Source organism: Aethalodelphis obliquidens, unplaced genomic scaffold, assembly GCF_003676395.1.
Source record: "Aethalodelphis obliquidens isolate GAN/ISIS:26980383/991018 unplaced genomic scaffold, ASM367639v1 scaffold19, whole genome shotgun sequence".
Lineage (NCBI taxonomy): Eukaryota > Metazoa > Chordata > Mammalia > Artiodactyla > Delphinidae > Aethalodelphis > Aethalodelphis obliquidens.
The window spans coordinates 5,855,499-5,870,204 of NW_020837963.1; the positions used below are offsets into that span (position 1 = coordinate 5,855,499).

The 14,706-nt window shown below is 41.0% G+C and overlaps 1 protein-coding gene across 1 annotated transcript in view; it reads right to left on the reverse strand.

Annotated features, from left to right (window-relative positions):
- DYM (dymeclin) overlaps positions 1-12,199 on the reverse strand; it is a 370,766-nt gene extending 358,567 nt beyond the window's left edge. The window contains exon 1 of the mRNA XM_027118470.1: positions 11,923-12,199. The gene's annotated coding sequence lies outside the window, so the exon portion shown is untranslated. The remainder of the gene's footprint in view (positions 1-11,922) is intronic.
- Positions 12,200-14,706: the final 2,507 nt, after the last annotated feature.

The window sequence follows — 14,706 nt, forward strand, 5'->3', positions numbered from 1 at the left end:
GCAGCAACAAAGACCCAGTGCAGCCAAAAATAAATAAATTAAATAAATTTAAAACAAAAAAAGACCAAAGGTTCTAGTATGAGACAGACCCTGCTAAGTCTGTAGACTCAGCCTGAATCCCATTTACCACTTATCAAACCCTACTGCATAATGAGAAAAACACTACTTACAACTCATATTTTCTGAGGATGAAGCAAGATGACACATGCAAAGCACTCAGTAAAGGCATGTTTAGCCAAATAAAAGGTCAAGTACAATCTATTTTTAATATTTGTGAAGTTACCACTTCCATCATTTTACTTAACCAGCTCAAAAATATTCAATGATTCTTCATTACATGAAAAGCCAAATATTGACATTCAAGACCCTCCACAGTCTGAAAGCTCGCTTTCCAACTTTATTTCCAACTGTCCTCCAAACCAGTAGTTCTCAAACTTCAAGGTACATAAAAAACACCTGTGGAGCACGTGGATAAAAATGCAAATGCTTACGCCTCAAAGATTCAGAATGTCAGGCCACAGCCCAGGCATCTGCATTTTCTAAAAAGCATTCTCAGCGATTTTGATACAAATTGTGTGTGAACCGCAATTTGCAAAAAAGTACCAGAACAAAGTAAGGCAAGCCACGTTCTCAACACCTAGCATGCTCTAGCATTCCTCTGCTCCTGTTCACACCTGCCTCCCCCGCCACACACCTGTCCCACAGAACCTGAAACCCTACTCACTAAGCATAGTGTGAGCACTCTTTTCTCTACAGTCCTAGAGCACTCATTATCTTCACCATTCATTTATAATTTAACTACCCTTCAAATAATGCCTTGTTTTGCTGTCTGACTTATACCGCTATTTAACACTTCAGATCAATTATTCCAAGTCAATTTTACTATCATGAGTGAAAAGAACACTATGAACAAGAAATGATATGCTCAATATTTTGTATTTAATTTGTGAAATATCTGATATATACATAAAATAAATCTCCTTCCTCTTCTATATGTACTGATTCACTGTCTCCTGAGTTAATGTATCTTAGCTGGAAAGTAAACATTAGTGGATCTGAAAATCCATAATAACCAAATTCTGTCTTAACACCCTCAAAATATACAAATAACACCCTAGTGCACTTTGTCCTGACTTAAGTTGAGACTCCATAAATCATAAACTATATCCCAGAATCGCCTGAATGTATATATGTGTGTGTACACACACAAACATACGCACACACACACATTTGTACTCAACAAACTTTAAAGTGAAACCTCATCATTGAAACAGGAGTCCAGAGAAATAGTGGGCAGTGATCACTGGCCAAAGGACATGTTAAAACACCACAGGTGCCATTAGTCCAAGTAATGGAACATTCTCTAAAAGGTTACTATGTTCCAAGTGCTATATTAAGTACAGTTGGGTATTCCATGGCAGTGAAATGAAAGCAATGAAAATAAAAAGATGTAAGCCCACAAGTATAAGATCAAAGGAGGTGTGAAAGATGGAAAGGTGACAGAGTGCTAGTAACTGAAGTGGCGGAGCCGAGGATGCCCCCAACATACCCGCCTGCCAAAGGAGACCCTAACAAGAAGCCAGCCAATCCGTCCCATGGAACCCTGGGAAGGTGAAAGAACTGGAGAAAAGCACCATGAACGACTGGGCAAGGCAGGGGGCTCAAGTCTGCGAGTCTTTCCCCCCCGAGTAGGAAACCATGTATGTGCACTCTGAAGAAATCTGAATGAAGAGACTCTGGACTCTGAAGCCAAGGTTGCAGAGAGTAATGAGGCAGAGGATAAAAACAGGGGAATGAAGTTGAAGTCGGCCTGCTGCACAGATACACAGTGGGTTTCCCAGCCTCCAAAGCAGGAGACTGGAGGGTTCTTCCCAAGAGAAAATGAAGGGGGAACCATGGAAAAGATACAGACATTTGGGATTCCCCCCATTTAAAAAGTTGGCTTGCCATCTACAGCAATGCTCACCACTCAGCAAAATCCACTCACATGCAGAGCTTTCAATCAATACTGGGAGTCTCAATCTTAAATTAAGAGTGGTCCACCAAAAATGATCAGACTTGTGAGGAAAGCCTCCAATGTGAAATAAAGAAACCAAAAATATTAATCAGAAAACAGGTGATTCTAAGAAAAAAATTTTAACTAATATCCTCAGGGAGATAATAAAACTAATAATAACAACTGCAAACATTTATACAGCCTACTATGTCCCTGGGTCCTATTCAAAGTGCTTGACACATATTGAGTCTCTTAATCCGCACCGGGTTAGCAATTATGACCCGAGGGCTAAATCCAGCCTGCTGCATGAAGAATGATTTTTACATTTTTAAGTGGTCAAGAAAAATCAGTATTTTGTGACACGTGGAAATCCTATGAAATTAAAACTTCAGTGTCTACAAGTGAAGTTTTATTAGAACACAGCCATGGTCATTTGTTTACACACTAAAGCTGCTTTCGTGATACAACAGCAGAGCTGAGTAGTTACTACAGAGACTATATGTGGTGTGTTCATCCCCTTATACTGCTGCTCAGTGCACTACAAATCTCAGGGACACATGTGACAATGACAGCATTTCAAGTGTCAGGCATATTGCCATACTTCGACATTTTTAATTACCAGTAAATATCTCTCATATCAAAGCAAGAACAAAGGGCAATTTCCCTGGTGGTCCAGTGGTTAGGACTCTGTGCTTCCACTGCTGGGGCCTGGGTTCGATCCCTGGTCGGGGAACTAAGATCCCGCAAGCCCCAAGGCGTGGCCGAAAAAAAAAAAAAGAACGAAGTAGACTCTGATGTCACACTTTTAAGTCACAGTGGAGTGTAGATTTTTTTTATCTAATTAGATATTGAAGTATTATGTTTATCATGTAATATCATCGTAGCTATGTCAGAAGAATACAAGATAGGTAGACATTACCAACTAAGGTAATAACATGACATGCCCTACCACACAGCACTCACTCCCAACTCATCAGAGCAACAATCAAGAAAATTAGAAAATTTAAAACAAGGCATTTCATCACAAGCAAAATGTCTTCCCAAAAATAAAAAATGAAAATGAGGCTACAACCAGAGTAAGATTCTGAATGGCTCATTTGTTAACCAAGCAAGGAAAGTCATTTACCAATCATGGTTTAAATTGTGTTTGATTACAGCAGACAAAGAAATGTGTCCAGAGAAAATACAACATCTTTAAGACTTGTCTCTCAGTGAAAATAATTGCTCCAAGAACAGCCTGTAAGGAACAATTACAGCCATGAATGTTTTCCAAATTGGTTGAGAAAATACTAATTCAGTACAACCTGAAGTGGCATCTGCTAAGATGAATAATGACAGATGGCGGTAAACATGTGTGGAGCAGAAAAAAGCTTAGCTGGACAAGTTTACAAATCTTATGAAAATGCAAGGTGTTTACAAAATTTTATTTTACTTTGCAAAATATACTTTTTTTACAAAAATATGTTACTTATGTTAACATGTGGATTTATTATTTCTATTTTTAAGTAAATTACATAAATATTTCTTAAATGCAAGGTGCTTATAGCCTACAGTGTTCATTATGCTATCTATCAGCAGGTACTCTGCATAAAAATATTTGAATCTATGATGTGTTATTGAACCAGCAGTGTCAACAGCCAACTTCATCCACTCTCATGAACTTAACTATCAGTTCCATAAAATTTTTCTCGGAAATAAAAACTGAATATCCTGATACGTTCTACCACACAACAATACAATGGCTCAGCAATGGTATAGTTTTATTTAAATTTTTCAAGCTCAGGGTTGAGACTGAAATTGTCCTGAACAAGAAGAACTCCCTCAACCACTGTTACTAGACACTGAATGGCTTTGGAAATTAGTTTTTGCTGCACATTTGATAATATTTCTCAATGAATTCAACCTAAAATTAGAAGGCCAACAGCACTTAAAAATCTGTAAAACCTATACCGAGGTAAAGTCATTTCAAGGACAACTGACATTGTTTGAATCACAGGTAATGTCAAGCTGCTTTATACACTTTTTTTTTTTTTGCGGTACACGGGCCTCTCACTGTTGTGGCCTCTCCTGTTGCAGAGCACAGGCTCCGGACGCGCGGGCTCAGCGGCCATGGCTCAAGGGCCTAGCCGCACCGCGGCATGTGGGATCTTCCCAGACCGGGGCACGAACCCATGTCCCCTGCATCGGCAGGCAGACTCTCAACCACTGCACCACCAGGGAAGCCCCTTTATACACTTTTGATGCTGTCAAAAATCAAAATAAGACTCGAGACCTCCACTCCTACACAAGTATGCAGTAGATATATTTTCCAAAGTCAAACTACAGTTCCAACAGCATTTTTCAGACCTCAGTACAAGTACAAAAGTACGTTCCACATTTCAAAACCCATTTAACTGTGCAACAAGGAGTTCCACGTAGTCCTCAATTGGAAGTGATTAGTTGGTAATGCAATGATTTGCTAAAGGGTAAATATGAGAAATGAATCTAACATAATTCTACAGATGTCTTCCAAGCAATAAATACGCTCTATTAAAACCACTGGGGGAATTTCCTGGTGGTCCAGTGGTTAAGACTCGGGCTTTCACTGCTGTGGACCCGGGTTCAATACCTGGTCAGGGAACTAAGATCCCACAAACCGTGCAGTTCAGCCAAAAAAAAAAATATATATGTTCATAGATTGATATCAGTATTTGGCAATACTTATCTATGTAAAAAGATATATTCAAAGGTGAAATACATTAAATCTCATTACAAATCAGCATTAAATAGGAACATTTATGATCAATTTTGATGATAGGAAACAGTAACTTTAAACTCCAATTAAGTAAAATGTTATCCCTTCTCCCCCAAAAAAGATTTCATTCTTCTCATCAGCAAACCTTTATTACCAAAAAAAGAGTTCTCAACCATTATTAGTATTGTATTTTTAATTTCATCGATTAAAAAACTTGAGGAAATTTTTTCTCCCTTGTTTTGCAAGTACCTACAAAATATTCTTCATTTTGCCTCTGGGCCCACAAAGCCTAATTCTTATGATCTGGCCCTTTACACAAAATGTCTGCCAACCCTTGGCCTAGAAGAATAAACTGAGACAAAGAAAGGTTAAGCGACTTGCCCAAGACCAAGACTACAGAGTTAGAAAGTGAGAGACCAGGTTTCAGGCTAAGGCAGTCTGGGTGCAGAAACCATGCTCTTAACCACTATACCACATTGTTCCCATGAACCAAGAACAAGATGTCAAGGAAATAATCAAAGAACAAGAAAAGAGGGCTTCCCCGGTGGTACAGTGGTTGAGAGTCCGCCTGCCAATGCAGGAGACACGGGCTCGTGCCCTGGTCCAGGAGGCTCCCGCGTGCCGCGGAGCGGCTGGGCCCGTGAGCCATGGGTGCTGAGCCTGCGCGTCCGGAGCCTGTGCTCCGCAACGGGAGAGGCCACAGCAGTGAGAGGCCCACGTACCGCAAAAAATAAAGAACAAGAAAAGATACTTGAAACTACTAAAAACTGATTTAAAAATTCAATAGGCAGTCTTGTGTGATAATATAGAAGCTGTGTAATTACTTGAAAGATGAGTGGATGTGAAATAAAAGCCATTTTGTGTACTGTTAAAAAAAAAAATTCATTTAGAAGGTCTTAATAGATTAGTAACAGGAGTTCCAAACAGAAAGCACGAACAAAACAGAGGAGCATTAAGTTAAGACACTGTCAGGTCGGGAACTGTGAAGGTGTGAGACTGTACTTTACCTTCATTAATAAAGACAATGAAGCCTCTGGGAGGGGATGAAAAACAATTCACTGTCACGGCAACAGCAGTAGCCAGAGTAACATCTTGCATCGGTTTCGTGGGTCCCAATCCCCACAGGTCTTCCAAAGTATTTGGTAAAAATCAGTAATATGTTCACAGAAAAATAAAGCAAATAAGGAGGGGGGGCGGGGAAGCAAGGTAAACTCAGCTCAGCACTGATATTTATGCAGTCAGGATAATGTAAACACTGAATTAATCAAGAATTCTTAAGTATCTATACTACAAGGGCTGGAAGAGGGGGAGGAGGAGGAAGAGGCTCATCTACCACAACAGGCATCAACAGGTATTACCTAAAATTGATAAATCACAAAATAGCCATTTAGACATATTACTTATAAACACAGTTAAAAGCAGTTATCTCTGGGAACCAGACTAAAAAGGACAGGTAAGGCAGGGTACTGCTGATCTTCTATAACATTATTATAAATTATTATCTTTTCTAACAATTTGCAAGTATTACTTTAAGTAGAAATATTAATTTTTAAATACATTGGAGAGAATGTGCTTTACTATTTCACAATCATTGATTCATATAACTCAATGTGCACATATCAAAGAATAGTACAGGGCTGAAAAAACAAACTAGCAGGGCTTCCCTGGTGGCGCAGTGGTTGAGAGTCCGCCTGCCGATGCAGGGGACACGGGTTCGTGACCCAGTCCGGGAAGATCCCACGTGCCACGGAGCGGCTGGGCCCGTGAGCCATGGCCGCTGGGCCTGTGCATCCGGAGCCTGTGCTCCACAACAGGAAAGACCACAACAGTGAGAGGCCCACGTATTGCAAAAAAACAAACAAACAAACAAACAAACTAGCAATACCCAAGCTCCATCACACTGGTTATGTAAGCACAACGACTCCGTCAATATTTCCTGAGTGCCCACTATGTGGCCAGCACAATACCAAGAGCCAGGGTTAAAACTGTGAAGGATAGAATTTATTTACAGTTGAGTAAGAGACACAAATAAAGCAACATGAAATTATAATATGGCAACTATTCAGGACTCAGTGAAAGCTTCCCAGAGGTCATGCCATAAAAGCTAAGACCTAGGACTTCCCTGGTGGTGCAGTGGGTAAGACTCCGTGCTCCCAATGCAGGGGGCCCGGGTTCGATCCCTGGTCAGGGAACTAGATCCCACATGCATGCTGCAACCAAGAGTTCGCATGCCACAACTAAGGAGCCTGCGTGCTGCAACTAAGAAGCCTGCGTACTGCAATTAAGGAGCCAGCGAGCTGCAACTAAGGAGGCCGCCTGCTGCAACTAAGACCCGGCACAACCAAATAAATAAAAAAAAAATAAAAGCTAAGACCTGAAGGACTGGCCTGGTTGGGTGTGGAGTTAAGAAACTTTTCAAAGTAAGAGAAAAGCATGTGTGTAGGCCTAGGATTAGGAAAAACAGGCAGGGTCCATTCAAGGAACTGAAAAAAGCTCAACATGGCTAGAGTAGGGAGGGAAGCAAAAAAGGCCAGAAAGCAAGCTGATGCCTGATAGGGAGACTTACTAAAGGGCATGTCTTCTACTTTGCCCACTGTAACTATAAAATTGCATACATCCCTCAGCCTTCTAGACCAGTGAACTCTTCCCCAATACACTGATGATTTCAAAATACCTTAGTCCAGAACTATCCTATGGGTGCCAGACCATTTATCTGACTACATGCCATACATTACTATCTGGACCCAGAAATCAAGGGCCATATCCTAGAGATGACAGAGTAAGAAGCTGGAAAAGAGGCTGGGTCCCTCATGACAGCAGAGCCACCATACCAGCCCTGAATTGTCTACCTCTGGACTTCTCTTACATGAGAAACAAACTAACAACATGTTCAAGCTAGCAACGGTATGTTACTCAAAGACAAACCTAATCTTAACTGACACAGGAGGCTTTGAAAGTATTGTAAGGTGGAGGGTTGCAAAAGGTATTTTGAAGGAATAATTGTCAAGATTCAGTGATTGACTTCAGGACTTCCCTGGTGGTCCAGTGGTTAAGACTCCGTGCTCCCAATGCAGGGCGCCTGGGTTTGATCCCTTGTCAGGGAACTAGATCCCACATGCATGCCGCAACTAAGAGCCTGCATGCCGCAACTAAAGATCCCACATGCCACAACAAAGATCCCGAGGGCCACAACCAACTAAGACCTGGCAGAGTCAAATAAATAAATAAATAAATATTTTTAAAAAAAGATTCAGTGATTGACTCAATCTAAAAAAGAAAACTTACTATCTGTCATATGACATACAAAAAAATTGTTGTTAATTCTTCCAATATTCTTATTGGAGAGTTACAGCCACTTTTGGTGTCTGCATTTTTTAATTGAGATATAATTCACATGTAACATATTAATTTCAGGTGTACAACACAATGATTCAATATATGTATATACTGTATTGCAAAATGATTGCCACAATCAGTCTAGTTAACATCCAGCACCACATAGAGTTATTTTTTTTTCTTGTGACGGGAACATTTAAGATCTACTGTTAGCAACTTTCAAACATATAATACAGTATTATTAACAACAGTCACCACGTTGCACATTACATTCCAGGACTTATTTATTTTACAACTGGAAGTTTGCACCTTTTGACCACCTTCACCCATTTCACCCACCCCCGACCCCTCACCTGCTGTCCGCATTTTTAAAGAATGTAACAAAAACTAGAGAAGACATCAAAAAGTACTGACCAAACTTTCTTAATAATAAAAAAAAAACATTTTTCAGTAAATAAGAGCTATCTGTAAAGTTGTTTTCAGCCCTATTAGATTGCTTTGTCTACAAATAGACAAACATGAGTATAATTTAAAACTGCAAGCAGTTTTTAAGAAGTTCAAAGCATTAAGCTCAACTAAGAATCTTAGTAGGGAAAATAAGCTTAAAAATAGGCACAGATATATAACAATTCCCATTATGTTTACTGGAAGCCGTAAGCTAAAACACACCACCATCAGAGAGACCAGACCTTCACACTCCAAGGCAGTCAAGACCTTGAGAGCTAAGCTGGAAAGTGGAACCCCCTCAGGAAGCAGGATACCAACTACAGGACTTCCTGAAATCCACCTGTAAGATTCAGAGTCTTCTCCCCCATCCTGGGAGAGGAAGAGCAGTAACAGCCATCTTGCCCCTCTGCTTTGCAGGCCCACAGCACTCAACCTCGCCCAGCTGAGTCACATACCTAAAATTCTAGAAGGGAATTCAAGCCCAACTCTCACAGTAGCTCATTCTTCCTGAAAATTTTTTCTCCCTTTGAGTCTTCCTGTTGAATTGGAGGTACCTCCATCACCCACTGGGACACAGAGCCCCTGCCCTCTCACTCTGGGCGTGGAAACCGTCATTGCCAGAGTGTCCTGCGACTTCAAGTAGCAGTTGAGCATTACATACACTCTGATTACAAGTAAACAATACTTAAAAAACATGGATATGAAATAAATAAATAAATATGAATATGAAAAAGACCGAAACAAAATACAGAAAAACTTTACACGTTATTACATTGTTTTTATATTTAATCACTTTTAAAGGTCTCATTTTCCAAAGCCTATACTACAAATGTCACAGGTATTTCCCACATATTTGTTTACAGTCACTAAAAGGAAAATGGAACAGTCCTCTCCAGCACTAACTATTCCCATTATCTACAAAGTGAAAGAGGACACACTGCATTTGCAGCAGCAAACAAAATCACTGATTTTCTTAAGTCTCAACAAAATATCCCAAAACATACTGTGATAGGCAGAATAACAATTCCCAAAGATGTCCACATCCTAATCTATGGAACCTGTGATTCGGTTATTTTACATGGCAAAAGGGACTTTGCAGATGTAATTAAGTTAAGGACCTTAAGTTGAGGGAAAGTACCCTGAATTACCCAGGTGTGCCTGATCTAATCACATGGGTCCTTAAAAGTGGAGAACCTTTTCCAGCTGTGGTCAGATGGACTACAGAACAGCCAGAGAGATGCAATGCTGCTGGTTTTGAAGATGGAGGAAGGGGGTCACAAGCCAAGGAATGTGGCGGCCCCTAAAAGCTGGAAGAGGCAAGGAAACAGATTCTCCCCTGGAAACTTCCCAAAAGGAACGCAGGCTTGACACACTGATTTTAGCCCAGTGAGACCCATTTCGGACTTCTAAAATACAGAACTTTTAAAGAATAAGTCTGTATTGTTTTAAGCCATTAAATTTGTGGTGATTTGTTGCAGTAGTCATAGAAAACTAATACACACACATTAAACAACTAACAATATGTGAAATCATCTGGAGAGAAACATAATCAAATTGCCCAAATACTTAGAGCAGTATGAGATATAAGTTATTTGTGCATTTTGTGTTATATTTCACTTCTATTTTTCTCCTGCCCTCACAAAACTCCATCCATTAAAGAGATAGCCAAAGTGACAATTCTTCAAGCATTCTGCAAAAGGATGAACCATATTAACCAAGAAAATGGAACAGTCAGGACAACAGGATTAACTGGAAAAATCAGGAAACAAACTGTATTTTTCAGGAAGTCAAACATCAAAATGTTTGCACTGCTTCTTCAGTATCAAATGGATACCACATTTTAAAAAATAAGTCCTTCTAGATATAAAGAGCTTATTATTAATTTTTTAGGTGTGACAATCATATTGTGGGTATATTAAAAAGAGAGTGACTCAATCTTCCAGAGACATATACTCAAATATTTACAAATGAAATGGAGTTGGGAATAGGAATTCAGGGCCATAGATGAAACTAAATTAGCCTGAGTTACTGATTGTTAGAGCCGGGTAATGGGTACGTGGGGGTATATTACATTATCCCGGGTTGAGCTTTTCCAAATTTAAAAGTTACAAAAACAAAGTTCTCGACCTACTTATAATAAAATAGATTTCTTAATATATTTAATAGTTGAAACTCCTTCCTGTAACATTGACCCATCTCAATTTTCTGCCACTTAATCCACGTGCATCCATTCTTTCATTCCCACTCATTCTGCCCTGTTTACTAACCTAATGAGCTTCAGGAAGTCACCTAACAGCTAAAAGGTTGATTCTTCATCTGCAGAATGGGAATAGTTATACTTGCCCAGTCTGTCTCTGAGTTGCAGAGAAAATTATCTAAGATAAACAATACAAAGCAGGATAACCATTCAAGAAATCTACATTATTCATAACTTCCATGCTCAGCAGCCACCATTCACCTATTACTATAGATCCCCTTCCCTTCCACCTCCAGTTCCTCTCTCGAGCCCTCAATTCATCATCCCAAAGCCAGGGTCCCTCTGAAAGGGTACACTCCTCTCCACTGCCTCCACACACACACCGGTGTTTTCATATCTTTCAGCACCTTCTCTCTACACATCTCTCCCTCCAGCTTTCAAGGATCCTGCTCAGTCTGCCCCCCTAGCGAGTCTATCCTGTGTACCCCTTTGCTGGCCCTATTACAATCATCCCATCCCTTCTATTTCAGTACTTTCATCCTATCAGCTTTATTAACTCACTACTGTTCACAAACACCCGATCTAACTTCCCACCCTCTCGCCTTTCAGTTAAAACACAATCGCTACTTGCCAGGAAGTGGAGAATAAGGAGTGACTTCTAATGGGTATAGTTTTCTTTTTTGGGTGATAAAGATGTTCTTAAATTAGACAGTTGCACAACCCTGTGAAAATGCTTTTAAAAAACACTGAGTTAAAAAAAAGAACAAAAAACCACTGCGTTATACTTTAATTGTACTTTTAAAGGGTGAATTTTGTGGTATGTCAATTACATCTCAATGAAAATTTGTATGTCAAAAAAACAATCAACATTATTGCTCACCTTGCCCATCACACGCCCACTTGTCACATCAACCCCATCTCCCGAAGCATCGACTTGCTCTTCGGTATCCCCCCCGCCACGACCAACTCCCAACACCAGACTCGGACTGAGGCCCCTCTCACTCTCTTGATTAGCACATCCCCTCACTTCCCGGCTCTAAGTGCCACTGAATCCTGGAAGTGGGGGGCAGCTCTCGTGGCCCCGTCCCCCGCTGGCAGAAGGGACCCATCTGCCCGGGGGAGGGGAGGGTGTCCCCAAACCCGCTCTGACAAGGGGCGGGGGCCCCGCCCGGCTCCCAGGGCCGCGCTGCCAGGGGCGACGCCACAGCCCACCTGTCTCAGCCGGCGGAGAGATCCGCTTCCAGCTCACGGACGGACGAACGGGTGGCAGAGGGGACAGAACAAGCCGCGGTCGCCGCCGCAGCCGGGTTGGCGCACACCGGCTCAGGCGTCCATGTTTCCACGTCTCTGCGGCTCCGGCTCCGACTCCGACTCCGGCTCGGCTCCCGCCCGGACAGCGTCAGTGCGGAGGCCCAGGGGCGGGGAGAGCAGAGGGAAGCTACGGAGAACGCCCGGGGTACCGAAAGCCCCGGCGCGCTCTAGCCGGCGGTCACGTGGCGTGCGGCGCGCGGACTTCTGGGAAATGAAGTGCTTCCGGCGTTCAGCGTTTCTCCACTCTCCTGCGCTTCCAGGGCAACCGCAAAGCCGCGTGGCAAAACTGAGAAGCTGATAAATCTTACCTTCGTGCTGCAGTCCTGGCTTACCCTACAGCACTTGTTCTGGTAACTTAACTTCATTAAGGCTCCTGTTCATTCCAGCACAATAATCACCCCAAAGTCAGGCAGTTCCTTGTAGGACTCTAAAGAATTGGGAAATAGGAAAATAAAGTTTGATGGAGGCAGAATAGCAGATCTAGAATTGCCTGCAATACTGTCAGAAAGGACAGGTCCAACAGGAAAGAGTGTCAATGTGGTGTAGTGGCAAAAGTATGGAATTTAAAGTCAAATGAGCTGAGGTTACCAGATTGACGTCCTTGGGTCCTTATTTCACCTCTCCAGCCAGTTTCCTCATCTAAAATACATGTACGGGATCATGATGATACTAACCATACAGGACTATTAACGACGTCAGTAATAATAACTCACATTATGGGTTGTTTTCTATGTGCTATTCACTGTTACTTTATTTCTTCAAATAACGCTATGAGATAGATATCACTGTTATTTCCTTAATATGAACAGTATGTGCCAATACACTCTGAAAAGTACTATAGAGGTCTTACATATACTTTTCCAACTTTTATTGCCAACAAGTTCCCTGAACTTGCAGAATAATTACAGGAAAATATACTAAAACACAAGATACCTGAGAAGCCTAGCTAAAAATGAGGTGATAAAAATGTTCTGAAATTAGATAGTTTATGGCTATGCAGCCATTGTAAACAATGCTATGAATATGTGTTCATGATATATTGAGAGGAAATGGTATGTACAGTATTACCCATTTTCAAAAATAAATTATATTTATAATACTTATGTATATATGCCCCAAGGGGAAAAAGGCTAAAGGAATATTAGCAATTATTATCTTTGGGAAATGAGGTCATGCATGTTTTTAAAATAAATTTATTTATTTATATTTGGCTGCATTGGGTCTTCGTTGCTGCACACAGGCTTCCTCTAGCTGTGGTGAGCGGAGCCACTCTTCGTTGCTATGCGCGGGCTTCTCATTTTGGTGGCTTCTCTTGTTGCGGAGCACAGGCTCCAGGCACACGGGCTTCAGTAGTTGCAGCACGCGGGCTCAGTAGTTGTGGCTCGTGGGCTCTAGAGCGCAGGCTCAGTAGCTGTGGCACACAGGCTTAGTTGCTCTGTGGCATGTGAGATCTTCCTGGGCCGGGGCTCGAACCCTTGTCCCCTGCACTGGCAGGTGGATTCTTAACCACTGTGCCACTAGGGAAGTCCCCATGCATGATTAAAAATAGTTTTTTCCTACATGTTTTCTAATTTTTCTGCAATAAATATGAATTACATGTATAATTTTATTTTTAAATTACTATAGCGAAAAGAGAGTCAGGCACCAAATCAACCTCAAAGTACTTTTTAATTTTGCCTATACAAAAATCACACAGTCTACCTACCCCAAAGTGACCTAGCAAAAACTGTGAGCATCTCTTCAGAACTTTCTTGATAGACCAAGAAGCAACTTGTTCTACCTTGAGGCAATCCTATTTGTGAAATTTAATATTCCCTACCTTTTGTATTTTTTGCATGGCTTGAAATAAAAAGTTTCACTAGAAACCAGTGTTCCTAGGCAAATATCATAATGTTGCTAAGAAAACATCATAAATCAGAAAATAATAATAGGAATGGTTTTAACAATATGTAATGCATTAGTTGAAGTAGCAGTCCTTTGAAAACTACTTATTGTACATGTAATGTGAAAAGTATTATCCTTGGTCAGCAACTTTCAATACTGCCTGCACAAGTATCATGACAACTTTGACTTGACTACTTCAGTGTCTGGTTATTGCAGAAACACTAACAAGAAGGCCATAAACACCCTCCCACTAAATGCAATGGGGTATCTTGGATTGGATCCTGGAACCACAAAAGGCAATAGTGGGAAAACTGATGAAAGCCAGATAAAGTCTGGACTTTAGTTAAAGATATTGTACCAATGTTAATTTCCTAGTTTTGACAATTGTGTATGGTTATATAAGATATTAACATTTAAGGAAACTAGGAGGAGGATATTTGGGAACTGTCTGTACCTTGCAACTCTTCTGTAAATTTAAAATTATTCCCTCTGGCAGGCCGAATAATGGCCACCCTGAAGATGTCCACATCCTAATCCCCCAAGACCTATGAATATATTAGTTTACATGGCAAAGAGGAATTAAGGTTGCAGATGGCATTAAGGTCACTAATCAGATGACCTTAAAATGGGGAGATTATCCCCAGTTATCTGGGTGGGCCCGATGTAACCACAAAAGTAAAAAGTGAGAGGGAGGCAGAAAACATCAGTCATAAATATGGCTCTAGCAGAAGATCAAGTGATTCAATGTGAGAACCAGGCATTACTGGCTTTGGAAACATTATCTGCTAGAGCCTTCAGAAA